Source organism: Lineus longissimus, chromosome 9 (assembly GCF_910592395.1).
Source record: "Lineus longissimus chromosome 9, tnLinLong1.2, whole genome shotgun sequence".
Classification (NCBI taxonomy): Eukaryota; Metazoa; Nemertea; class Pilidiophora; order Heteronemertea; family Lineidae; genus Lineus; species Lineus longissimus.
Genome location: NC_088316.1, coordinates 16,958,710 through 16,985,480, shown reverse-complemented (window position 1 = coordinate 16,985,480; position 26,771 = coordinate 16,958,710). Strand labels below are relative to the sequence as shown.

At 39.5% G+C, this 26,771-nt stretch overlaps 1 protein-coding gene across 2 annotated transcripts in view; it reads right to left on the bottom strand.

The window, feature by feature from the left end:
- LOC135493945 (gamma-aminobutyric acid receptor alpha-like) overlaps positions 1 to 8,171 on the bottom strand; it is a 49,802-nt gene extending 41,631 nt beyond the window's left edge. For both annotated transcript variants that reach the window (XM_064781629.1, XM_064781632.1), the window contains exon 1: positions 8,021 to 8,171. The gene's annotated coding sequence lies outside the window, so the exon portion shown is untranslated. The remainder of the gene's footprint in view (positions 1 to 8,020) is intronic.
- Between the last annotated feature and the right edge of the window lie 18,600 nt (positions 8,172 to 26,771).

The following is a 26,771-nucleotide window of genomic DNA, read 5'->3' as shown; positions in this document are numbered from 1 at the left end:
ATCCTGACTTTGCTTATACAATGTACGTCTTGTTATACGTCATCAATATCCTGTATTACCTGCCCTAGAACAACTGAAGGATTGAATAGACACACCTGCTCTGTGATCAATACCAAAGTCAATACCTTATCTGCATCTCTGTTCGATATCAATATCAATATTTTCTTCTCAGGCCACTGCAAGTTAATGTCAAGTTTCGCGTCACCGCTCTCTTTGAACCTGCACCAGAACACTGTCACATAAGATACTTAGATATTTCCTTAAATGAATTGCAGTTTTCGCTGATAATCAATTACCTGTAGATAGGGTCAGAGCAAGAGAAAGAGACTATCAAAAGCACCTTTTTGATGCCTCACTAATTTTACAGTTTTTTTGGGGACGGGATGAACTAATTTCAATGAAGGTGTGCTTTTCAACCAGAAAATCATGGTTTCACTGATGGTGAAAGATGCGCGTTGAAGGAAAGCCCTCACCTATTTCCGGAAAGTGGCCGACTAGAACCGTAAATCATTCATCGGCCTAATATTGATCCAAACAATATTGTTCGCGTTACGACCGAGACTCGAGAGGGATGAGACCCAGTGAAAAAAATTTCGCCGTAATTTGATAGAGAAAAGTTAGACCAACATACATCATGAAGATTGATGAGCTGTTTGCAATATAGACGATGCTTGGCTGACGTTATTAGAAACACAATATTACTGGATGTACCCCTGAGAAGCCAGGTTCGGATCAGCTAGACTCCATCATAGCAGCTACAAAATGGGTCAAAGACACTTAAAAGAATTTCAAGAACCAACAGATGGAAATACATGTAGATCAATTATCCTGGCCTTTAAAATTATTTTTTTCTTCAATTTCATGATCAATGGTTTCAGCCAAATACGTTTTGAACTTGCAAAGCTTTATTTACTGAAAATAAAATGGCCATATTTCGAATCAAGTCATATGGTTCGATTGTTTAAGTGACAATAATGGTTTCAGATAACACACACAGGTCGAACCAGTTCGTGGAATTCTAGGGCTCGTTTTGACACTGAATACCACTTGAAACTTGTAACACCATATGTTTGACACTAAATACCACTTGAAACTTGTAACACCATATGTTTGACACTAAATACCACTTGAAACTTGTAACACCATATGTTTTCACTTGATTTAGTGCCTAATTCAATACGTAGAGAAATATGTTTTGAGGACGTACAATGTACATATTTATATTTTTATGCCATTGGGTTGTTCTTGTTCATACGAAGTGAAAGACGTAATTTTTAAAATATTCCACACAGGCCGCTGATTAAAGTCAAAAGTTGTTATCGGAGAACAAAATGATACGTAAGGTAGAACCCAAGAAGATGTAGATGATGATTTATACCATATATACAAAAAAGGAACACGTTTTTATCTGATAAATTAATGTACTATAGTATATCAAGGATGTTTAGATAAAAACTGAAAATTCGACTAAATTAAAGGCCGGGTAGAAACGTCAATGTACTACGACTCTACTACATTGTTGTATACTGCTGTATGTCAATATTACCTTCTGCTGGCCGTCACGAGGATATTTGCAGTTGTTTAGGAATATCCACAAAGTGACGTTAAGTGGTTTTCGGCCTCAGAAAATCGATGGTCCGCTGAAATAGGTCGGACAATATTCACTCTTGTTTCCTACTTGTTGTCAGTGGTATTGGCGGACCAGCCCTGTCGTGTCAGTAGAAAATTCTAGAAAATTCCAGAAAATTCCAGTACTGCGGTTATATAACATTTTGAGGTAGCTGATAGAGTTTACCATTGAACATTTTTCGAGATGTATATAACATAAAGTCATTAAACGTATTCTTTTTTTAATGGTTTTTGGTATTTATATTAGCGAAGGTGACAATTATAGACCTCGCACATCTATGTTTAAAGTTGACTGCTATGTGGATAATGTTTTGAATTGTTCTGCCGGAGGGTTAGGGAAATGTAAAAACGTAACCAACATCCTCAGTTTTTCAGTCACAGTGGTAAGTGCAGAGATATTGGTGGCTCTGACTCGATGCCATGATGGCCATAAGACACAATATTCTGATGCTGTGAGTCTTTCTTACACTTATTTTATCTTCTTCAAGTTTTGGACGGAGATTGCACTCTTATCAAAACTACTTCAACTTCTGAATATGTAGCAATATCTTCACGCTGCTATTGAATACACTAGTATATTCATATATACCCATACTACCATATGAGATGGCTGTGGTTTCATTCCCAAATAACATGGTTCGATGAATTTACACTCTAAGACGAAATTGGCTGGGCTGTAGAATGGGAATGGGACTGTATATTCCCGATGGTTGAAATCTGGTTGCTCCTACCGACTACGCACACACATATGAAGGTTGGTTGACAATACGACGCTCTCCTTTACTCCCAAGAGAACGCGGCATATCGTTCTTCATCAGATTTTCTATCAGAATTGATGAGCGAGTCCTCACCGTTTTACGGTCTGTTAGTTTACGGTATCAATGTTTGTATGTGCTACTCATTGCCATCTCTACACCCTCAATGGATTTCATTAGTCAAGGATGTTGTCCCTTGATACAAGATCATCCTTTCAGCTTCGATTTGTGACGGATTCCTTTGACGCCCAACCTTGAACTATTAAGAAGTTGTACTATTAAGTAGTTGCAATGTTCGGATATAGTGTCAGCGACACATTTTGGTGTCAAAAGTCGTAAGTTGTAACTCCAGTTACTAAATATCGTAAAAGAAACAGTCAACGTTGCTATAGAATTCGAAGAAAGACGAGAACAAATACTTGGAACAGACGAACGTGTTTTGTAATCTACTTACCTCTCCACAAGTCAAGATTTTTTCTTGGTTTAATGATACTTTCATCGCGTAACTTTTTCCTTCTTATCTCTAGTGTCTGTTAAACGCTGCTGCTACACGAGCCGTTTAAACGCCACCGGCATATCAGAGTACGTTTCCTTGGTTTTAAATGTCAAATGTACGCCCAAAATGAAAAATGGAGCAGAAGTTCATCGGAACACACTTGGCTTTACCAAATAAGGTATGAAGTGGATAACTTTAAATCACTACTGGATGCCTTTTAAGACACTTTAATACTTCATTACATCAATGGAAAACTTCATTCATCAAAATATTTTCAAATAAAGTATTCCAATGATGCCCAGAGTGTCAGAGAAAGTTAAGAAGTTGAAGATAAGGCATTGCACACTTTGCCAAATCCGACCCGAAAAAAACCACCAAACATAAGTTTCTTGGCTTTGGCGAAGCTTTGGAGGTGACTGTTAGCAAGTCTTTGGTGCCATCTCTCAAAGCTTATCGCTAATTGTTTAAATTTTCTCAACGGATTTATGATCAAGGTGCTCGGGTTCTCCAAAGCACCAAGTTATTATCTAAAACCTTTTGTATGCAACTCTTCCTTCCTTCTGATAAAGTGTGTGGTGCATTACGGGAAGAGTTTAATGTTTAATTAAGTTAGAAACACAAGGTGAGGTGGATTTGTGGGATCATATTTTTTGTTCTTATATTATTATGGCAAAGCGCTCCTACGAAATGTCATGACGCTGAAGAGTTGTCAATGCAATCTTCTACAAGAAAATCGACGCTAGCATACCATTACTTAGTTAGCTGGTATCAAATGAATCTCGCTCTCTCATTAGTAGCCAATCACTGACCAAATGCCTGTTGTTTGCACCTAAGCCCCATCGTCTTCCATTCCGCATTTACAGTCATTCGGAAACAACTGTCTTGGGTAGCGAACTCGAGACATGCCATTTTAGTAGCAAACCTTTGTCGCAAACTCCACAGGGGAAGCAGTAGTGGAACTGCTGGATAGGATGGCAAACATGGCTAAGAATGTTGATGTGCCTTTTGTTGTGTAAAGCAACGCGATATTGATGATGAATGGCCAAAAAAACCTGCTAGTGCGAGTGGAATATGACATGGTCATGCATCATGACAATGGGTCATAACTCATTCACGATACGAAGCTGTCAAGTCATAAATATCCGTTATTCTGTTGTTCAGCAATGCAAGAAAAGTAACTAAGTTTATCTAATGGATTAATGGATTTGATCACTCCTTTGGGAATCGCTTTCAAATCAAAGCCAATGGCCGGGTGAAATAAAAATATGGGTAAGCTGCTTCTCTCACCAAAACACGAGACGCGACGACAAACTATGAGATGATCGACGATGGTCGTCCTTCGCGAAACTTTTTATACCTCTTTGGCTGTAATCAGTAGATCAGATGGTTCAGTTGGAGCAGCAGCTCCGATGCCCTTTGTCAGTTGTTAACCTAAATCTGGCAAAAGTACGCCAACGTTGAGACTATCAAGTTTTGGATACACAATCAATATCATTTTCAAAGGAGTTTCCTTAAATCAACTCCTCTATAAAGCAGTTATAGGTGATTGACGTGCTAAAGCAGTGGCAGAGGCAAATACTAACCAACCAGACGTTGAAATTTCACAATTCACAACCGTACTGTAAGTTAGAACCCCTTCGCCAAGCCCGACGTGCCCATACTTAGAGAGACCACAAAGTCACAAATCTCGTTATTCAGTATTCAAAGTGAGACGGGACTTTAATTAACGACCTCATTTGGTCTAATGACCCAAACAGTTTTATGAGTTCGATCGGTTCAAAGTGATTGGACGTCTCGCCCTGTTTGCTTTTTGCCGCAAATCTGGATGGAGATACGGGCTTTCTGCAAGTGTTTGGTTCCAGTCGATCATACAAGAGAGGATAATAATAACACTCAAATGATCGCGGAGGCAACCACGATCGGCTTCATACAGAAAATAATCTCGTCTCTGTTTGAAACGATTGCGTTTGAGAAAAAGTGGTGAATCGAGCATTGTTCTTAGAAAAGTCAAAGAGCGTTGTGTTCCAGATTCAGATTGGCGTCTTCTAATTACAAACTCCATTCTCCCAAGTGCAAAATTGTCGCGTATTCCGCGAATAACCTCAAAAAATTTATCAAATCCCCTCTCAGAGTTGTAATGTCAGTTTTTCTACCACCTTCGTCGGCAGCAGAATTCTTATAGCATCCCATCTTGATATAGACTACATCAGGAGCCAAAATTCATTTGTCCTAACCATTACATGCATTTGCAAATCTAAATATTGCTATGGCAATATATTCCCACAGCAAGCATTGCTGGAACCTATTCGAACTACTCATTAGCAAAACACATCTTTCCTATAGACAAGTAAATTAGCAGACTGGCTCCATCACCGGCCCCATCAATCTCTCTCTAGAAAATACGACGGTCAGAGAAAGCCGGTATGCTAGAGAATTCAAACTGTTTGATTAACAAACAAATTGATCTAGTATTTCAATCAAAAAGCTTAAAGTACGTTAAGCTTGAAGATTAAACTCACGGCTGCATACCTGTGGCAAAATGACATTCTAAACTGACCATTCTTTCACTTTTAGATGACTTGGACTGGATCCATCAGTTATTTGAAAGCAACCGTAAGAAATATATAAAACAATATGGATACTACAAAATCGGATACATCTGTCAATAATATTGAACAAATAAAATTTGCAGCAAAGGTGCCAAGTATGAAATGATATTGTATCAGTTAATGATTCGTTAGGAAATACATGTAATTGGAAGAAATTCGTCAATGGGGAATTTTTTTTCCATCATCGAAAAATATCATGATCGAATGTTGGCTGGTGTATTTTTGTTTTCACGCTGGCATAGAAACGGCGCAAGACAATATGCCTGTCGTATTTCCAAGTTGATCAATGTGGAGTTTTTTGTCAATAATTGACAAGCTACGTCAGGGATACGAATGAAACCATGTTATTCACAGGAACATGATCATGAAACTAATGAGGCTGGGATTATCTGTATTTTCCCATTATCGGCGAATAAAGACTTGATTTTGTGTTATCAAGTGATGTGTTATAAGTTAATGGAATGTTATACAGTAACTGATAAACTCGAACGCGTTCATTAGATATAGGTAACAAGGGATATAATTAAATCCTTAGGAATCTAATCAGTAAACCATGCAAACTTATCAAATGCTCATTTAAGTTTTTATTGTGTATCGTGATTCAAATAGTTCATCTCGTAGGAATATTACAACTACCTGTATACTAGCTTATAGGATATTGTAATTGTAGAAGCATTTCATGACACCAAGTTGGGAATGATACGAACATCCAGCTCCTGGAATTCCGTTTGTAGCCGCGGCAACGCTGGACAAAAATTAGCTGCAATAAGATATATTTCTAGTTATAAAGTGACGGACAAAGAGTATGAGGACATCCTCTCATGCACATTCTATAGGAGCTTTGTATAAACCAGACACTCGTGGTACATGTCTGAGAGTGGCATGGCAAGACATTCAAGAGCCAGCATTAGTAGGTTATCCTCAGCCATGGCTCCTCTCAAAACTAAAAAGCCTAATAGCACAGGCCAACTTGATTTCAATGTTTATTCAGTACATACTTTGATTTACAAATAACATCTAATCCTGCTGTAGATATTTCATTTTGGTATTGTTATTAACAACATCACTTTACTATCAGAATTGAAAAATGCAGTAGCAAGCTGGCTTACAATTACCATCCATGGATGGAGCCGGTTGAGTACGTGATGCTGTGCTCAGTCTACACCTTTTCGGACCAAACAATTACAGAACCTTCTCGTTAGTGGAGACTTTTGCCTTTCAAACGTAACTTGATTACAGTTGGTCTTAATCCCTTGGACCTTTCCAAGGAGTTTATTCTGCACCTTTGCTGTCACGTAATTGTTTACCTGGCCGAATGTAACTTACGTGAGAATGTTACTATTTTACTGAGAATGAATGGAGTTGTAACAAAACTATTTTCCGTTGATCTCCCACTGTGAAACAAGTGGCAAATTTAAATGGTTATTACTTTCACTAAGTTTGTACATTTGTAATGAACACTTGCCTCTCGCAGCTGTGAGCATTCTTGGCTGATATTAGCTCTGACCGAGTGCGATATTGACGAAGGGGAGGATGTAAATTGGCTGGTAGGAGAAGCACTTGGCGGATCCCGTGTTACTCTCGGTTACACCAGGGCCCTTTCAATAAACTTCGTTAACGAAGAGTAATTTTTGTATTTGAGATCCGATGGAAAATATTCCATGCAACATATTTTCCCAGCAAAATTATTTTATTTTTTTTGCCGAATAACATCTACGGGTGTATCTTTGGCTTGGCAGAGAAACATTTAAAGGTTAAAGAGTTCTTTGATTTTCTAAGACCGTATGTAGAAGTAAACCTGGAAACCAAGCAAAAGCAATCGCTGAATGAACTTATCCGGATCTTGATAGTCTTTCATTTCCTTGTCCCCGACTCCTCCAACCTAATACCACGGTCAACTGCCTCTGATCCTGTTTCCTTCTCTGATAAAGCTCTACACTAATTACCCGCTTCAAAGATATCATCTTGGTCACAGAAGTAATAGAGTGATTTCCGTAAACCTTATAAATGCACTAGCCCACATTAGTGCATATCATGTATTTCAAGGATATGGTATAACGACGTAAGTTTGTAGGTTTCCTTAATACATTACATCTGATTTCGCCTGTGAATGGTAAAGTACTCCTGACCATCTTAATTTTACAAGATCAGTGGAAATACTCAGGTTTTGCAACTCTCATCTTGACTTGGGTAAATGAAAAGCGGGGTACGACGTGCGTTTTAATTTCTGGGCTAAGAAAATTGAAATGGTGTTGGCCTTTATAACTGTCATGAATAGTTAGTTATGTCACTATTTATTTAAAAAGTGACATGACTAACTATTCATGAGAATGTTCACTTAACTATTCATGAGAATGTTCATTCTCTAGTAATGAACATTCTCATGAATAGTTAGTTATGTCACTATTTATTTAGTTATGTCACTATTTATTTAAAAAGTGACATAACTAACTATTCATGAGAATGTTCATTCTCTAGTTCATTCTCTAATCAGTTCCTATCAAGAAATAAATTGATTTAAAAGTACCTACCTCAATGCTCAACAGAAAATGATATTCATCCTCAATGTCCTTAAAAGTTAATCCAGGTTTAATCCGTAAGTCACATTAAAAATATAGTCCGTACAGTCGATGTTGTTATCCTGGTGAAACACACGTGGTCCGCCTTGTTTGCGAGACAGAACAGAACTGTGGAACTGGCCGTACGCGCCGCGCAATAAAACAATCTGTTGTCGGCATCGATCGCGGAATTTTGCTACCGGAGTTACCGCACTGTCGGAGCGAATCATTCGGTGCCGTGTCGACGGGTTCGGAAGTAGATTCCAATAGATACTGACAGTTAAAGAAAAAACATATTATAAAAATGAATTGTATTTTATTTGAAGTTGGATGAGTTCGAGTATTTCTGGTGTTGCTCTGCCGAAGAATTCGGGGTTAGAAGTACAGCTTCTGACTGTTTGGGATAAAACAGCATCTGTATCATATAAATGTAGTTGGTGCTATTTTATTTGAGGGCGGGCACGTTGAGGTTAATTCTTCTCTAACGGGTTCCGGGTGTTACTGACAGTAGGACACGACAGTACTATTGGTATCATTATTTTTTTCATTCAAAGCTTGTGACTTGGCGTTCTAAAGTTTTCATCTACAGCTCCTCGAGTCAAAACGCCAATACTGTCGTGTGTTAACATGCAGACGGCAACGGGAGAGGTCCCTTGAAAAACTACATCTCCTGTAACGAGACGTTTACATACCATTCTAAACCTCTATAACAAGCATAACCGCAAGGATTATCTTTGCCCATACGTATCGTACAATGACCTTCTTTTGTCATCGAAATCTTTCCCCATAAAACATGAGCCCACCGTTGCTTTACGATCGCGACGTATAGTGTAACTCAACAGGTGACAGCGCTATATCCTTCAGGCGAGTTTTAAAAACTCTTGTAACATGTACCTTCATCATTTGTACATTTATTATTCATAACTTGAGAGAAACTTTAGTGAAGATTTGTTAAAGATATTCTCAAGGTGTTCTCAATGGACTAGTCGGAATGATTTCTTTCATTTCTACCTTATTCCTTATCTATTATTCATAGGTGACGAAGAAAAGCGAGTAGGGATTAGCGATACTCCGTTATTTTACCCCGATTCGGAAGCTGACAGACTTGTAACAGGCGAATGAATAGGCCATACTGAAACTACTTCAGGCTCCACACAGGCTCGTGCTAGCCCCCCCCCCCCCCCCCCCCCAATGCCAATTAAGTCCATGAGGCAATCTACAATGTAGTATAAAAGTCCATTTCCGAATTGGTGAGCCAGATTAGTCGGACCTTTGCGATACCTGTTTGCTGAATGGAGGCAATTAGAATTGAAGGGATTGACACATTGTTTCTATGTGTTTCCGATTAGTCTATCGAAGGTTCCCAAAAAAATAAAGCTGAAATTTTCATATAGCATTTTCAAGATATTTTCTCTAATTAAGGGAGCATTCTGGTTCATTGCAAAATTTTCTCCAAAAAGGTTGCTGTTTACACCATCGAGCCCACCCCTCGCCACGCAAACACGTATGTGAAGGGTTTTGCCAAGTGCAATTAAGGCACTCGGCCATCAACATTTTGCGTTATCACCATCTTCTGTTTTACAGAGCTGTGAGATGCACTTAACACATACCCCAGCATCATGCACAGCAGTTTTATACACCGATTTCCGATCATTAGGCCAATTAAATTTGAAGCTTTTTAAATGTTATCGCAGGTGGACGGGCTTTTCCTTGCTCCAAACGCATCTTGTGGTGGGCCCATTGCATCGAGACTAATTCGATTTTGATAGAATCTCGTCGGCGCCGGAGACGTTACTATACCAGGCGAACATCAATAACCTATTGGTATTGCACAATCCATTGAAAGGTTAGACTTTTACGACACCAAGGCACGCAAGAACCTGGAAACACTCTTACGATTGCGAATTTTTGAAAATTTACAGATTTCAATCACTGCTTTAACCAATATTCATGGACCATTTTAGCCATGATAGTCGTCTTTCGATAAATCAATGAAATGAACACTTTGAAGTGAGCTACAATATAATAATCATTGTCAATTGTTGATATGGCGGTAAAGGTGCTGATTTGATTTTATAGGGGACTTTGGATTATGGTGTCAAAGATAGAGGCGTATTGTTCACTTCATTAATAGATGGCTTCTCTGTCTGGCTGTGACCTAGATGTCCAAGCCAGTGCACCATCCAAGGTTCGTTGATAACCACAAGGATATGTTACTTGCAGTTGAAGAATCTGCGAGTACAAATCAAAATCCGCAACGAACATCACGCAGTATCATGATCATGGTGTTGCAAGCATTCCCTGTAATAGCCTCCGCAGTATTGTCCCGTTAAGATAATTGTGACGACTATACTGTGCTCATAGTGTTAAAGATCAAATCACTTTAACACTAAGGACGTTTCCTATACATCTTTACTAAACTGACGGGAGTTAGTGTTATCATTAAGATGTAATCGTCATTGCCACAAAGTTAAGCCATTGCCATTCCCTTCTAGAATACTTGTCTTTATTTACCAAATACATGGAAGAAATACATATAGTCAACTCATGTCACTGATATCTCGACCCAGCAAGAGATGGACAGTGGAAAACTTACCAGCCATATCATCACTTGGACAATGGATGTCTGTCAAAGATGTTATTCTGACACGGGTCTGTAAAAAGTTTCCTAAAAGAGATATAGCACGCTTTACAAGCACCAAATCTTCTTTCCAAACACCCCGTATGAGTATCTTCATTTGCTAGATTTTCTTTCTCTCACCCATAATGATTAATGGTACGTCGAGAGAAAAAGCAACCCATTACATCCTTTATGAGATACATTTATTAACACATGGGATTTATAAAAAATCTTCCATACATCTTGGCTTTCATTATATACAACCAATGTCAGCAGCTCGCTTTTTTATAACAGTGTGCATTACTTCGGAATTCATACAACAACAATACATTCTAATATCCGGTCTTTATCAATGACGCTGGAATCTTGAGGGGAAATTCATATGTTTGGATTATAACCAGCAAATTCAGAGTTGCTTACAAAAGGTTATTGTTGCTTCGTATTTTATACGATTATCTTAGCCGAAGACGAAAGGCGAGATTTACCTCATCGGGAGATTTGCTCTCAAAAACAGTGTGTGCAATTTGCAACATGTACCTATCACAAGTTGTGAGAGCCGATCCCAGTGCATGATGAAAACGGGCAGTTAGTAACTGAAAGACGACGATCCAGTTCTTCATCAAACCCTCGATGTATAGGACTAAAGGCTCTCGAGTGATAGCATGCGGCCGCTTCAGTTGTAAGTGCTATTTCTGAGTGACGTGTTGTCCAGTCTTTCATTAGTCCTCACGAGGAGGAATAAAGTCTCCTTAGTGACGGTAAATATGCCAAAGACTACAATCAAGATCCAAGGATAGCAAGTCAAACAAAGAGAAGATACTGGTCAACATCATTTAGGAAGATATGTGGACATCTATACACAGTATTTATCATTGGCATCGTTATTTAGAAGACTTGCTTCAGATGTTTGTCCTGTTTATGAGAGTTGCGGAGACTGTGGCAGAGTAGCCCCCTGAACTCGGTCGAGTCAACAACAACAACAACAACAAAGAGGACAAGGACAACAGCAGATGATCTCGTTGCCCTTTTGTGGCCAAATGTATTCATTTATTAATGGATTATATCCCACGGCCAAAACATATCTAGAATCCCAACATGCAAACCTGAACTTACACCCTTATGCCATTCGAATATCAGCTGAAGTGCCCTGGGTATTTCACGCCATAAAAGTTATACCCGAAGATGAGATTTAACTGATTCCGACATATTTGAAATTGCCAACGCAAAGACTAGCAGTTTCATAGTGGCAATGAACAAGCCGGCAAATCTAACATGATATTTATGACAAATATTTATATGGAAATTATCGCCTTGGGATTATAGTTATACATTTATTTTGAAAGGTTATTATAGCAGTCACTTTAACAGGGTGCTCTGCATGATAAATTGGGGGAAGATGAGGTGGTGATGGGAATGCGGAATCAGATCAACATAAGGCGTACTTTGGGAGTATGATTTCTTTTGCGGCCTTCGACCCGGAGCTGAGATGTTAAGGATGGTTAATCGACCTTTCTCTCTGGCGAATAAACAGAAGAGGAATGAAAAGACGAATACAAAGGAGAATGATATGAAGCAAAAATATAATTTTTGGCTAAAGTTTGGCTGGTCAATTTTTAACCTCAATTGTAGCTCGGCATCCTCTCTACTTTTTTATACTAATTTCACCTTGAATCAAATCTCCAACTGTAATGTTCCTCGCCTTTGACCCATAAGTTGTTTTGACAGCGACATCTCTTCAACAAGTGCTCTTGTAATCTTGTTGGTCTGATGATGTCACAGGCCTACTCCTTCGTAAAGACTCGATTCCAATTGTTCGCCGCTGTAGAGGAAATGGGCTTTACGGTGAACCTTGCTCCGTTGCTCAGTTGTATTCCGCAGCCTGAAGTTCCAGCTTCCTGCGACAGATTCACTAACCTTGTTTGCGTGGAATGTCTGTTGTTAGTGACTTCGTTAAGTATCTGGCACTTGAACGTGAGAAAACACACAAAATCCAATCACGGCGTCGATCCTGTAAGCAGCTTTCAAGTGACATTCACAGAGGCTTATTCAAACGTCGAGAGTGCACCAAAACACGGAATGGTCGCTCAGAGAACTGACTCTGTCATCGTTCTGCAGCATACGAGCAAAGACAGCGATTTTAATAAAACTTCCTTGAGCGGAGTGATCAACTGAACACCGTGAAACTTGCCCTCGTTCATCATATATTCCATACTAGTACCAAAAAAATATACATTGTAAGGCAAGCGATATTTTTACTAACACGTAATTTGACCATATATTTCTCATTATTGTCCTTCGTGGGCATACTACTGCACTTTTAGAGTACCGTTTAACCCATGAAGCTAAAGTACAAGCCACTTGTTTAGAATTAAACCACTAGTCTTCCCAATGGGCCGCTCAATTATATTTCCCCACTGCTGAGAGACACTGAAGTATGATAATCAGTCATGGTAGTCGTCAGTATGATTTAATGGGGAAAGTGGCCCACTGTTATTAGTGGAGATTTAAAACATGTGTGATTAGAGATTGCAGCATTATCTAACAGATTATTCATGAACATTTTACATATTTGAAAGCCGAGTCTCAATTGGAGTTTAAAGACCAAGTTCATTCAAAAAAAATTGAACTTAAAATTTTCCAATATACGCGAACAAACTACATGTACGCCTGTAAAGGGTATAGTTAATGAAAAGTGAGCAAAAACACATAGGTCGAGTCTCTAATGGGATTTTCTTCAGATGACATATTTTCACTTATCGAAATTAGGTTACACCGGTAGGAAAACGAATCTACGCCAATTTGACGTCGATTTTTTATGTCGACCTCTGAGTGAATTGAGATGCAGGTTTTACACTGACTGCTGCATTGAACGAGTACGAACACTGCATTGACTGCCCTAATTACCACTCCTGTCAAGGAGGTGCTATGACCTTTGCTAATTAAGATAAAAGGAAATCGCATTTACTCGAGACCCTTTGGGGACTCTGGTTAATACAAACAAACCATCAGCCCAGTGGTAAGATGCCTGATGAGCTCTCGGGGAGTCGAATCAATCGCGGTCGATCAACAGAAACCTGTGTCACAGAATCCATGCGCTGAATAATCAACGGCGGTGATATCAGCAATTGGTTCAGGTGGTCAATGGTTCGGGTCAAATCTTGGAGTAACTACTGAACACGCTTTCCCAGCCTCTGAATCTTTGCCAGAAGCGCTAATTTCAATGCGGGTTCATGTTCAAAAGCTATAACTGATATCATTCTAAGAACAAGAATGTGATACATTAAAACGTTCACGTTGTGAATAGCACAAGTTATCTTAACAGTTCCTGGAAGCATAACGAAGTCAAAAACATTAACACTATCATCAATTCGAAATTGCTACTATTCTGAGATGTTTTAGCCGTACATTTAAAATCATATCGTGCAAATTTGAAAACAGGCTCGATTAACCTTTCTGATTAGATTCGGCAAAGCCTTCGAAGTTATTCCTTGGATAGCTTAGATTGAATTATTGTAACATCGGATGGCTATAAACCTCCCATTACCTTGCGACACGGTGCGTAGTACTCGCCTCAAATGCCGACGAAATTGGGACCAAACTGCTTTCTAAAACAATAAAGTATTCGCTAAGTGAGTGACAAAATTGCAAATTAAGTTAAACCTGTATATCTAATGGAATTTCCCGCTTGCACCGACTCTTGAAATTGGCAATTCACACAAGCAATTCTACTAGAACAACCATTGTTATTTGCTCAACAACTTCATTTCACTCTCCGCGGAAACGAGGCTGTGTAATTTGCATACTAATATGGCGGATTCTTTCCCAATTTGATGAAGCAATCATTTCTCGTTTCTTTCGGGATTTCCAAATGGGAATGATATCATTAAGACATCGACTGATCAGAAACTCGTAACACTGACTTGAGGGACTAGTGCGATGTTTTTTTCGCTTCGTTTCATTTTGTAATTATGATGAATGAAGAAGACTGGCGTGGAATCTGGAATCATCCAAGGGCTGAATTCTTTACGCCTTTGTTATTGTTTTTTTCATTTGTTCTCATGAGATTTACATGGCGGCGAAGTTCATCAAACACATAAAGTAGAACTGCGAAAACCCTAGAATACATTATGCGGCATATTTTCGGCGGCCATGTTTGTACAGATTTTGCTGGGAATAGCATCGGGAAGATTTTAGCAGAGACGACAGCAAGATAATAACTGTCGTGATACAAATGGCTTACATCTAATATTTCAAGTCAATAAGTAGCCTTGCAATTGACACTACTAGTTATTGATGTTGGTCGATGTGCGATCTTCGGATTACCAGATTAAGAAGGCGATTATAACATACGAATTATCTCAGGAAATATATGGGTATAACTGTCACTTGGGTCACAGGAAAGTACTCGTAATGATGAAGAATAAAAATATTTTGTTGTTGTCTGAATTGAACGATGATTATCGCGTAATGGCGATGGCAATGTGACTCAGTTTCACATTATCCTTCAGATAATCACCGCCAAAAGCCCGCTCAAGGGCACAACAAGGTCATCGTTTTGACGAGAAGTGTGTTTATCCGAGATTGACTCCAATATCTATTCTCGATGATCTTGCAAGGCTAAAACAGGTGGAAGCCCTCGGAGGGCATCAATACGCTATTGATTCGGACCACTTCAGCCTCAGCCGTGGAAGTAGTCAGTGGCTTAAAGGGGAATCAGACGTGTCTTCAAGTGAAGTTCGCCAGCTTCTAACAGAGGTGTTCTTAACATTTTTCCGTGTAAAGGTCATCAACACAAGGAAATGAGAACAATTACACATGTATATGATCAATAACAGACATAATGGTACAGCTTTGTGTTGACCCATACCCAAACGAAACGACACGATCAATCGAACCCACGGGGAAGCGATGCCAGCCGTGTACGCGAAGGCCCAGACCAGCCTCCTGGCACAGCGAAACAAATCGAAATACCATAAAGAAAATCACATCATATTGCGACCTCTCACCGAAGGGCAATCACGGGGAGAAGAATCTGTTATTGGTGTCGCTTTTTTAATCAAAGCCAAGACTCAGGGGGCAAGCGCATTGTCGGGTCCCAGACACTGCTTGGAGGTATTATTGGGCGGAATCCGGATGAACATGGTGGTATTGATCAGGGATAAAGTGGACAGATACTTGGGGTTGTGTTGAATAATATATCTTCCGTTGAGCCTCTTCAGAATGTTGCTTGCGTTACTTGAGTGTAATCTGTTGTCGTAGGTGGGCTAAGAGAGCAGGGGGATTACCACTTGAGAGTCGTAGGGTTGGAAAGGAATGTCCTGGGTGAAACTGGATCGTCTCCGTATCCTATTCTGTATCAAATCAGATCTGTTAGACGCGGTGCAGTAATAGTCTCCACATCACCGACTCGTCAACCTTCTTATGATAAGGGAAGATAGCCCTAATGACAATTGAATTCAACCAGCTCAGGCACTCGAATTGTTTCCAACGTGGCTCCTATTATCAGACGGAGCCTAAAATGTTATTGTTTCGTCTCGATATCACGCAAAGCCCTGTGATGTTTGCACGCCATTTTAATTATCTTGCCAATTACTGGAGACGCCGGTAAATTAGAAGGTATGAGAGCTGCCGTGATGTCAGGTGATCCAAGAATGGTGACCAGCCTTTCATTATCATGCTGGAGGGATAACCTTGATTTGTCCGAGTCCGACAGCTAGGGAAACCGCGACTTTTCAGTCGGGGATGCAGAGCCGTGTTACATTCAGCGTCTCCAAACGATTTGGGAAACACTCAAGAAAGTTACATATGTATCTATCGTGTATAAGGGCAATGTCACTCCCTTATGATGCAGCATACTCACATTTCTGCGTGAGAAAGGCAATTCGCGGAGATAGTCTCTTCCAGCTATCGTCCAAGCCGATTTGGAGAAATGCTGACGCAGATAATCAATTACCTGGTGGTCATCATCGCGTCACCCGGTAAGGTGAACCAGAGCGGCTAATACTCCTGATCAAGACTGATTATTTTCTTATCTTACAGACCAATATTTCATCATTGTGTATATAACAAGTGCACCTCATCTTCGGGAGTGATGAACGGGAGCTTAGAAGGCAAAGCCTACCCACCAAAACCCGTAGTTACTCCTAACCAGATTCTTAGATTCTCTCACAACAGAGCCGCAAATGCATCGATTTTCTCCCAATAGACACTTGCCGAAGTGGAATCCAAAATATTCAAGCAAGACATATATCGTGTATGTTTGACTCTTTTTACATGTATGCCTTGCAGATTTTCATGGTATAGAATTATTCAGGAATGGTTGCTGTATACATCATACGTGTCATACTAAGGCGAGACTGCGATATCATAATACTAATATTATGTCTGTTGCTGATCTGCACATACAAAAGTGCATAATACATATTATGTGAACCTTTTAAATACCTTAGTAATGACTTTGACATGGATTACACTCACCCTCGCCTGGGAGGAATATATCCTGGATTCAGTGAAGAGCAAACACAGGAGAAAAAGTCGAGTGAAGAGAAAAAAGGCGTACTGTCATATCGAGAATCAAATACGATTTAGCTTTTTCACAAATTCCCTTTCGAGACTATCTTCTTCATGTCATATTTATCGAATCCTCCGCAGCCTCCTCACACAATTTGAAACTCAACGCCTGCCCATATTCCTTACACGAAGTATCGTCGGCTCTTGTAAGGCTGGTTTAGTCATCGCGGCTATTGTAACATAACTTTTTTATATATTCCCCCAAGCTGCGACCTGGGTACAACTTGATCTTGATCTTTATCAGAATCGATATTCACCTCCAACAATAATCTAAGGCACCGGATATTATACTCTTGAGTTAAACACTAGCTTTTTCAGATATACTTGATCTATTCACATGAATCTGAAAAAATCTTCTGGCAGTGACCTAAAAACATCTTTTCAATGATATCGTAAAACTCATTTAAAGAAATTGCGGATTCTAGATTTCTTTGCCTGCGGTAGATTTCCCCGCGTTTCTCATTTTTCCTCCAGCAGCGAATCCCACTTAGGCCGAGGAATCATAAAACATAGAAAAACTTTCGACATTAATAACTACGGCGGTGACATTACAGAATTATCATTTTATCAATTCCTCCGTTTATCGTATTACAGTTATCCGAAGATGCTATGGTATTTTCTGTAATTGCTTTTTGATGTTTTATTCGACTTTTTGATGGTGTGGGAATCATTCAGAGAGTTCTAGGCTTTTGGCATTGCATACGTCTCGGTTATGTGTTCTGGTCATGATGTCGTTATTCACCAGATATTTCAACTGGAAGTGTAATATGTATGATCTCCATCATCTAGATATCCGGCAAAATCTCCATGAGGTAAACACAACGGCTTGCTGGTGATCCCTCCCCATCTATAACTATATCTGCAGCCTTCAATACCACGTAAGTACACCATTTCAACAACTTCCATCGCAGACATTCGCGGTTTTGTACTGACAGATATCCACTTTATCCATCATTTCGAGAGGAAATTATGAACGGCTCATTAAGTGCAAGTCATGCGTAGATAGGTATAACCCTCAGTATCGACAACAGGATAAACTCAATGACAGATCAATTGACAGAGACGTGCTTCATGTACACACTCAAGTGCTCAAGGGTGTTTTCCAAACTTTCCGTACTTTGGAATCATTTATTTAATGTTTTCCTATCTTTAAACTAGTTCGACCCTTACCCAATTCAATGGAATCCCGTGAGAATACTGACCAGTGAAATCCCGTGACATGTGCACGACATCAGATCGAACGGCAAATCAATGGATCAGTGAGGCGATACCATGCTGCTTTAATCCGATTAGAGTTGGATAGGTTGTCGATCGAACCATGGCCGGGGCTATGATAGTGACCGTCACCACGAAGAGTTGATGAAAAAACCGTAGTCCTTTTTTCAGTCGTTCAATTTTAAGGAGGTTGCTTTTGATATACTACACAGTTCGTATACATTGGATTTTCTTGTGCCATACAGTGTATGTATGAAAATCAAAACAAACATTGTCAGAGTGCAGTCAAAATGCACGCAAATTCGCTGGTACTATAAGCAATTGGATATTTTAATTCTAATTTCAAATTCTTCAACGAACAGCGCAGACCTTCTTTAATCACGACCTGAAGATTGTAGTCCAGTTGTCATTTGTCTGGTAGGGATGCAGTTATCGTCGGACGAGTGCAATGTACATGTGATAACTAGTATGATATTACTATGAAATTGTAGGTAAATTAATTATCGAATTCGTTGCTAGGGCGGGAGGGGGCCATGGCCACGGCATCAAAGTCATTATCTTGGAAGCCGAGTCCGCTATGTGACATGCGATATCTGTTCTCAGCACATGTAGCAATTTACACTTGTCTTGCTTCGCCAAATTTAGCAAACCTGCGTGGCTCTGGAACATTATCGTACACGCTATCGGCTCGACCTTGGAGTCTCCAGGAAAACAAGATATCAGACTGACATAGCGAGGGAAGTTTCTCAACTGTCGCTCAACAAGATTAAATACCGCGTTATTGTAGTCAGCAGTATCTCTAAATAAACCAATAGTTGAGCTGTGCTTTTTCTGTTCCAGAGCCGAGGAGGGGTCTTCAGGTAACATTTCTTCTATTGATGTATAAAGAAAGAACCCAACAGTAAAAAAAATGGACAGGTGCAATTCATTGGGAATTTATCACCTCTATCGAATCAAGCCAGCATCGCCAAATAACAGGGATGACGAAACATACCGCTGACTGAACAGCATAACCAAGAGAATCAACATTGTAAAATGGCTGCTCCATCGGCCAGCGGAAATGAACACGCTATCTGTTTGTACGATCATTAACCGGACAGCAGCAATAAAGGTTATAAACGTGTTTGTTATTGTAATGTAATATAAACTTTACGACAGGTATATAGGCCTCGCCTTCACAGTATTTCTAAAATGCAATTTCTTTGAAATCACGAGTAACTTGGGGATCATCAATTGCAGAATGGCTTACAACTCGGTATAGATGACAAAAGAAGAAGAAGGTTGCGATTGCGAATAACATGTGGTGGTTTTATCGTTGCAGTCAGGGGTAAATTGCAAACATATCTTTCAAAATCGTTTTATCAAAGAAACGGAGTCTGGCCTCATTGCATAAGTTCATTTGTCAGGATTGGATCATAAATCTGAACATATTCTAGTGGTGTCACGACTGGATAGTTGTAGATAAAATTCCAATAAACATTGGTTTGGCAAACCTTCGGGAGAAGCTGTAATGATTGTTTATTGTCATTTCATGTTTTGTTGTTGGAGGTGGTTGCGGAGAGTATGTTTACATTATGCGTTGACACAATACAGGAAATGGCATATAATGGCCACTTCCAATTTCCGTTTTACGGCGATTTCATGCCAGATTATTATCAGAAAGCAGTGAATTGTCATACGTTAAAAAATGCCATCAGTTTACAATTCTGACCAAACTTGATGGCTAGAGCCACATTTTCGTGCATATGACATTTTCTGTTAAACTTATCTATCAGTGTAGGAGGAAGTTGGAAGTTGAATAATTCCGTCGCATTTTTTAACTTCGAGGGCAATGAACTTCTTCTGAAGATAACATAAGCCATAACTATTTTGCTGAACATCACCAATTATTTGAATGTTTTGTGGAACTATTTGTTTTAAGGTACAGTAATCCGATGGTAACTGCTTTTACCTTACGCTGTTTCAAACAATTTACTTTCAGCTGATGGGGTAAACTAGTTTAGGAAATCGAGTAGTGCCGTTTTACAATATTTTAATGATATGCTAGTAAGTGGTGAGAGAACTTCAAAAATCTTTGTGTGTGTCTTCTCCTCTTTCTTGGAACCGTATAATGTGTGCGTGAGTGCATGTGTGTATTTTGTGTGCATTTCTTCGTATTGCCTTCTAATTAGATTGAAATCGTGACTGAGTGATTGAGAAGCAACTTCGACAACAAGAAATGACCCCGGAAGACGGAAATATCCACTGTATCCCTCCCTGGTAGCCTCTACAATGAATGCAATTATAAGTGAATGAGTGAAATAGTGACAAAGGAACGCTAAGATGGATGTAATATCCGGCCAAGATCCGTACCAATAATGAAACGGTAATATGAAATCTCCCGAGTCTGTCCAGAGTACACATATCAACTTGATTCCATCCTGTTCCAGATAATGAATGGCCAATCTCTATCACCGATGCCAGTCGCCTGAGCCATTCTTCAATGCTGTCACTGCTGACAAAGACGCCAATACGGACCTAATTAACACTCAAGTTATTGAGAGTTTCACAATTTTATGGGTAAATCAATGTTTGATAGACGTTTAAGTACTAGATGTTAACGCTAACTATTTGGTTATGGTTGCATTTTGGGGTAACAACAGGCGTAGTTTGGTGTTATGGTGAACAAAATTGATGTGGCGGATTACAGAGGTATATGGCAGTTGGTAACACATGCGCAGTAAGTACATGTATCTTTGTAAATAGAAATTGATGAATCGCGCCGGAGACATGTTTGGAGAGATAGACTCGGATGTAGTAATCTGCTGGCGAGTTTGACCAGGCAGGAAATGCAAATAGCTCGACTAGAAACAGACACCGTGTACATTGTTCAGAAATGGTCTTCTGCGTGAGAGTCGTAGGTTTGTTTGCCCGAAAAGTACAGCAGAAGATTCTTATCAGACAAGTCGGAGGCCCTTCCACTGTGCTGCTGCGATCCCCACGTAATGAATTGCAATTATTTACACTGCACGTATATGTCGACGTAGGAAGCGTCCAAGCGAAGCTCTCGCTCAAAGCAACCAAGCACAGCAGACTCCACCATGTAACTCCTCGTTAATTGTAAAAACAGGAAACACAGGTCTTTGATCTTAGGTGACGACAAAAAGTCGATTCCGTCGCATTAAGAGAATTCTCGACTTGGAGGAAATGTATAATAGGAAGTCGAGTTACCGCATCCGCGTTTCTTACAGATTTGCTTTCAATGAGATGAAAGCCTCAAGCAGAAAAGCCCGCGACTGCATTTAGAATGTTTGAGTTGCTGGCCATGGACTGGTGACATTATGCGACGAACGGCGTCTGGGTGTGTTACCATGAAAACAACTCTGTTACAGCAATGTCTGTACGTGACTTGAAAGGCGAACTGGAGCGATCCATTACACTTTTATCGACTCAATACAACTTGACCAACATGCATGTTGTCTCGACCCTGCAGCAAAAAAGTTGACTCTCTTCATGTTATAAGCTCAAAAAACGCCAATTAAAAGGTATTCTGATCGCGGATACACTAAATCGAATTATCTACCGGGTACGCCGACGTTGAGAACGACCAACGCCCAGTGAACATCATCAAAAATAATATCTCCCGATCATTTGACAGTGTACTGATAGTTTTCGGTAGTGTATTTTCATTCAGTCAAGAAATAGTATTTTTTTCCAAAAAATCGCACTGTTTCATGAAGGTTCGTGTCGGGCACATCTCCCAATTTGGCCCCCAAATGCAGCTACCGGTAAGTGTATGTAGTGCGTTTCTTCTCAACATTTACGTTATTCTAGCCAAGAAAACACCATGTCAAGTTAGAAGCCATCATTAGCATACTGTTAGTCTGGCTATTTACATTGATAGCTAAGTGATAAAGCTAGCAAGGCTGATTGAATAAACCTAACCTGATCAAGTCTTACAGGAATTGTGTACATACAGCCCATGTTAATTACATCTCACGTTCTGAATCACTCAGTGAAAGTTTGACAAGTTTGCTTCGGGGTTCTTAATGTACATGAAATCGATGTGCAAGTATACGTAACTAAAAAAGGATATTAGGTAAGATTTATTCAGTGCCCCATGTATACACAATCGTGTTCAATTTTTATTCTTATAAGGTTCTTAATAAATATATTACCAAAGAGTCTTAGTTTATATCTTAACTATAAGGATCTTATAATGATCTCTGAGTTCATGTGTAAATCCTTACTTACCTCCCAGAATATCTGAAACAAATGTTTTGCGAGGCAGAAAGGGCTCTTGAGCGTTCATTCAAGATGATACAGCAAGGTTCTTTCCGCCGCAGGAAAAGCCTTGAATCGCATATTAACAATACGCCGTAGAATATCTCATCATATGTTTCTTATCAATAAGTGCTGAAGTAATTGGTGCAGAAAAGCTTTTCGGTCGTTAAACATGCAGGGTCCCCTTCAAAGTGCTATTGATAAATCAAAATTATGTTGATTAATTACTTTTTAATTATTCTGCTTTAATTATCGAAATGGTTCCATTGAGAAAGAACACATCCAACGGTTGCTTGTTGTAAGAAACCTTAACTTGAGCGATGCGGTTTTGCTGTTTCATTCTTGCAATTAGTTAATGAAATAAGATCAAGGGTGTTGATTAACATTAAATGCATCTGGTGAAATCAGTGAAGACTCGAAGTGACAGTGCAATAACATTAGAATCCACAAATTCAACTGTCAACAATGAAGATGAGGTACGGGAAATTGGAGCGATCATTTTCGTGCAGAGTAGAATGATTACAATCCTAAAAGCGCTTGAACAAAAGGCAACATTAGTCAGTGATAAGCAAATTGAACCGTACCGCCTCTTCTAGAAAACGTGGACGTTTTTATCACGCCGCATACACGTGCATGTACATCGTTCTGCTACTAAACGGTTTTTTTAGCTCGCGTATAGTGCAAGAAATTTTCTACCATAGATATACGGTGGATGATAAAAAAACATAGAATTACGCCAACTCGAAGACGAAGATAAACAAATAAAGATTCTGCACGTGCCTGAAAAACACTTGCCTAATAGCCGAGAAAACAATTGCTCTCCAATACCTGAAGACTGTAGAATGTGAAATGTACTAAGTGCGTTGATCTTCTTTAAAATAGTCCATTAGATGAATGATTTGAATTAGTAAAGCCGAGTAAATTTAGAACCGGATTGTTCGAGTGAGGAGAAAAAATAGGCAGCGATGACTTTTTCTACAATGGCGATAGCGGTAAACGAAGATTATATCAGGGGTATTGCTTCCATGCCTGTTTTCGTATCGAGCGTTTTCGGTTTTTGTCAAAAGTAAGGTAAACTGGTTCCTTTATTCACCGTGTGCATGTACATGAACATGTATATGATGCAAGCCTTCGAAGACGCGAGGCGCGTCGTTTTTCCTCCCACTATTCGCAAACCATCACTTATCTGAATTCCTACATCCAATATTCATGAACAGAGGTACGCGACATGACACAAGAGCCTGACCTGCCTGCTCAAGTGGCACGAGTCTTTACATCGTAAGACCGGATCTTGGAAAATATTGGAAACTTCAAACGTTCCCACTTAGAAAGCTGTCAAATTTCCATTAGTTCAGAAAGAGCTGGCCGCCGTATCGGGATATACTTGAGAATAAGTGGATATACTGTCCAGCGCAACATTTTCGCGGGCGTTTCTTTCGCAAATTTCGCAAATTAGATGGTTTCGCGAAAATAAAAAAATGTTCTGATTGAAAAAACACAGAAAGAATTGTTTTTAATCCACCACTACTTCGAGTGTGGCACGAAACACCTACATATTTACGTCAACGTTAAACAGTCAGATTCTCGATTTGGAAACAGAATTGCGACGACTGTTTTGATGTTCCTGACAGACACTATCAATTCATTGCATCACATAACAAATCAGATTAAATCGTAATAGACATGTGCGAGTATTTAACTGGCTTATTTTCTAGTTTTAATGATATTCTAGAAATGTGCCGTTCTCTGTTGTTACGATCTGATTGCAAATATTGATTGTACTTTTATCGGCAGCTTGAGTCGTGAGACAATTTTCATCAACTTTAATCTCCAAATAAATCAAATTGAATCGTGTGATGAAATATTTGGGGAAGAAAATGTATAATATATGAAAGACATTATGAAGAGTATCCTCTATTACATGTATGTCTCATCGACGTGAGGATGGATATCGGCGTCCTTGATTTACATCATGTATGATATTATCAACATATCCCTTCTCACGCATTTATTTACTGGAAGTAAGTGAGGTTTAAATCACCTAATCGCGAAATATAATAATCTAAACAATATAGAATGCTACATGCATACGTACATGTACTATCTGGAAGACACGTGCGGAGTAGCGACATACGACGCTTGAAATTCAAGTATTTGCATTCTAGATTTTTTAGCATAGTACATTTACATGCAAGTATATCCATGATGGAAATGGAAATTATAATATATGTTAAATTAAATCAAAATAATTATAAAAGTATACCGTCTATGATATTATAAAAAAATTGCCGTGCCACGAGAGTCCGTAACATGGCTGGTGATATGTAGTCTAGTATGCATACTGTTACTGAATACAGCAGCGTATGCAATACATATAAGTTAAGGGTTCACACTGTGATTTACGCCAATTCCTAAGTTACCCGAATGTACATTACAAGTAAGTAGAGGGTAAAAAATCAATTGCTGAAAGCTACTTTACGTAATATAAAGCGTCGCTTTTTTCTCGTTAAGTATTTCATAAGTGCCATGAAAAAATCATTGGATTTTGATTTATAAAAGATGTACATGAAAAAGTCTCCTCGGTATCCCTTGCACCAGCAGTGTATGGCATACACTGCTGATTGCACACTAATGCGGAATGTGTAGGGAAATGGTATATTTACGGGGATGCAATTTGCAGAAAGCAGGTACTCTTACCATACATTACACATGTACATGTACATTGTATATACATGCATTACATGACCACCCCAAAATTCTGAGTATACCGGTTCTCGTAAAGTATATATGGTTTTGCCGCAAAATTACTCCACAAAATTTCATTAATATATGTAGTATTGCATGGTATTCGCATCAACCTCTTCCGGAGCACGCAAGTTTTGGGTCGTCATACCTTACACCTGCTGGGGATCTTCCTAGTAACATCGGCCACTCTCTCGATCAATTTCCCCGGACTCTATGGGGGGATAGAAATAACGTTTCAAACTTGATCTCAACCTTTAACTTTTTACTCACTCAATCGATGTCTACTCGTAACTCAATGTACAACAGTACATGATGATAACATTCTTACCCAGTGTTTATTTTTTTATATATCACTATCTTCCAATAACAGCTGGCATTTTCGGGGCCGAATTGGACATCGTCAAAGGATGGTGCTGACGGCCATTTTGCTCGATTGACCAATCAAAAGCCTCAATAAATGGGTTGCGCTGTCGCCGCCGTAAGGCATTTGATAACATATTTAGTAAAAAAAGACTTGCACATAGATTCTTTAAAACTATTCAGTAAGCGTAAAATCGAGTTCAAGCCTGGTTATATCAATAGGTAAGGACTGAATATTTTCATAGTGTCGGAGGTGGGTTATTTTTACAACCACAAGAAGAGCCGAGGATGGCTTGAATGTGTTTTCATGCCAGCGGGCAGCCATCTTAGTAAAATACTTGCTCGCTCATTAAATACGTGAAAGATAACTCCCAAGTAAATATTTGGAATAAAGTTAGGAAGAGGAGCTTTGAAGATGACAAGTTGATGTACCAATTAGTTGCAAATGTTGGACATGTTGGATGGAGAGGGCGGTGCAGAACGACGCATGCCTTTCTCTTTGGATGTGACATTCTTTACAGTCCAGTATTTGTTTTGGTCACCGATAGGAAACAATATTATTATGCTTACATACATCAGTGGATCGATGGATACCCCATGGCTTTGGGAGGTCACTGGGCACTCATCGTTAACATCCCTCCTACAGGCATGCGCTTGGCGATGTTTTACAATTAGCCGTGTTAGCCATCAAGGGATGCATTATCTCTAACTGCAGATATTCTCTCCCGATGATGAGGCCGGGTAAAAATTTTAAAATGTTTCTCGATCAAACCAACAACATTAGAGATGTCACACGGTGATGTTTGGTCTCACCATGCACTGCACCACTCAGAGCCCGAGTAAGCCATGACTCATAGCAGTAATTTGACCACCTGGCCAGGCCACGACTACAGAGCTCGGGCCGAGTGATGATGTTAGCTTAGAGATGTCCTGGCTATGTTTGTTGGCGTG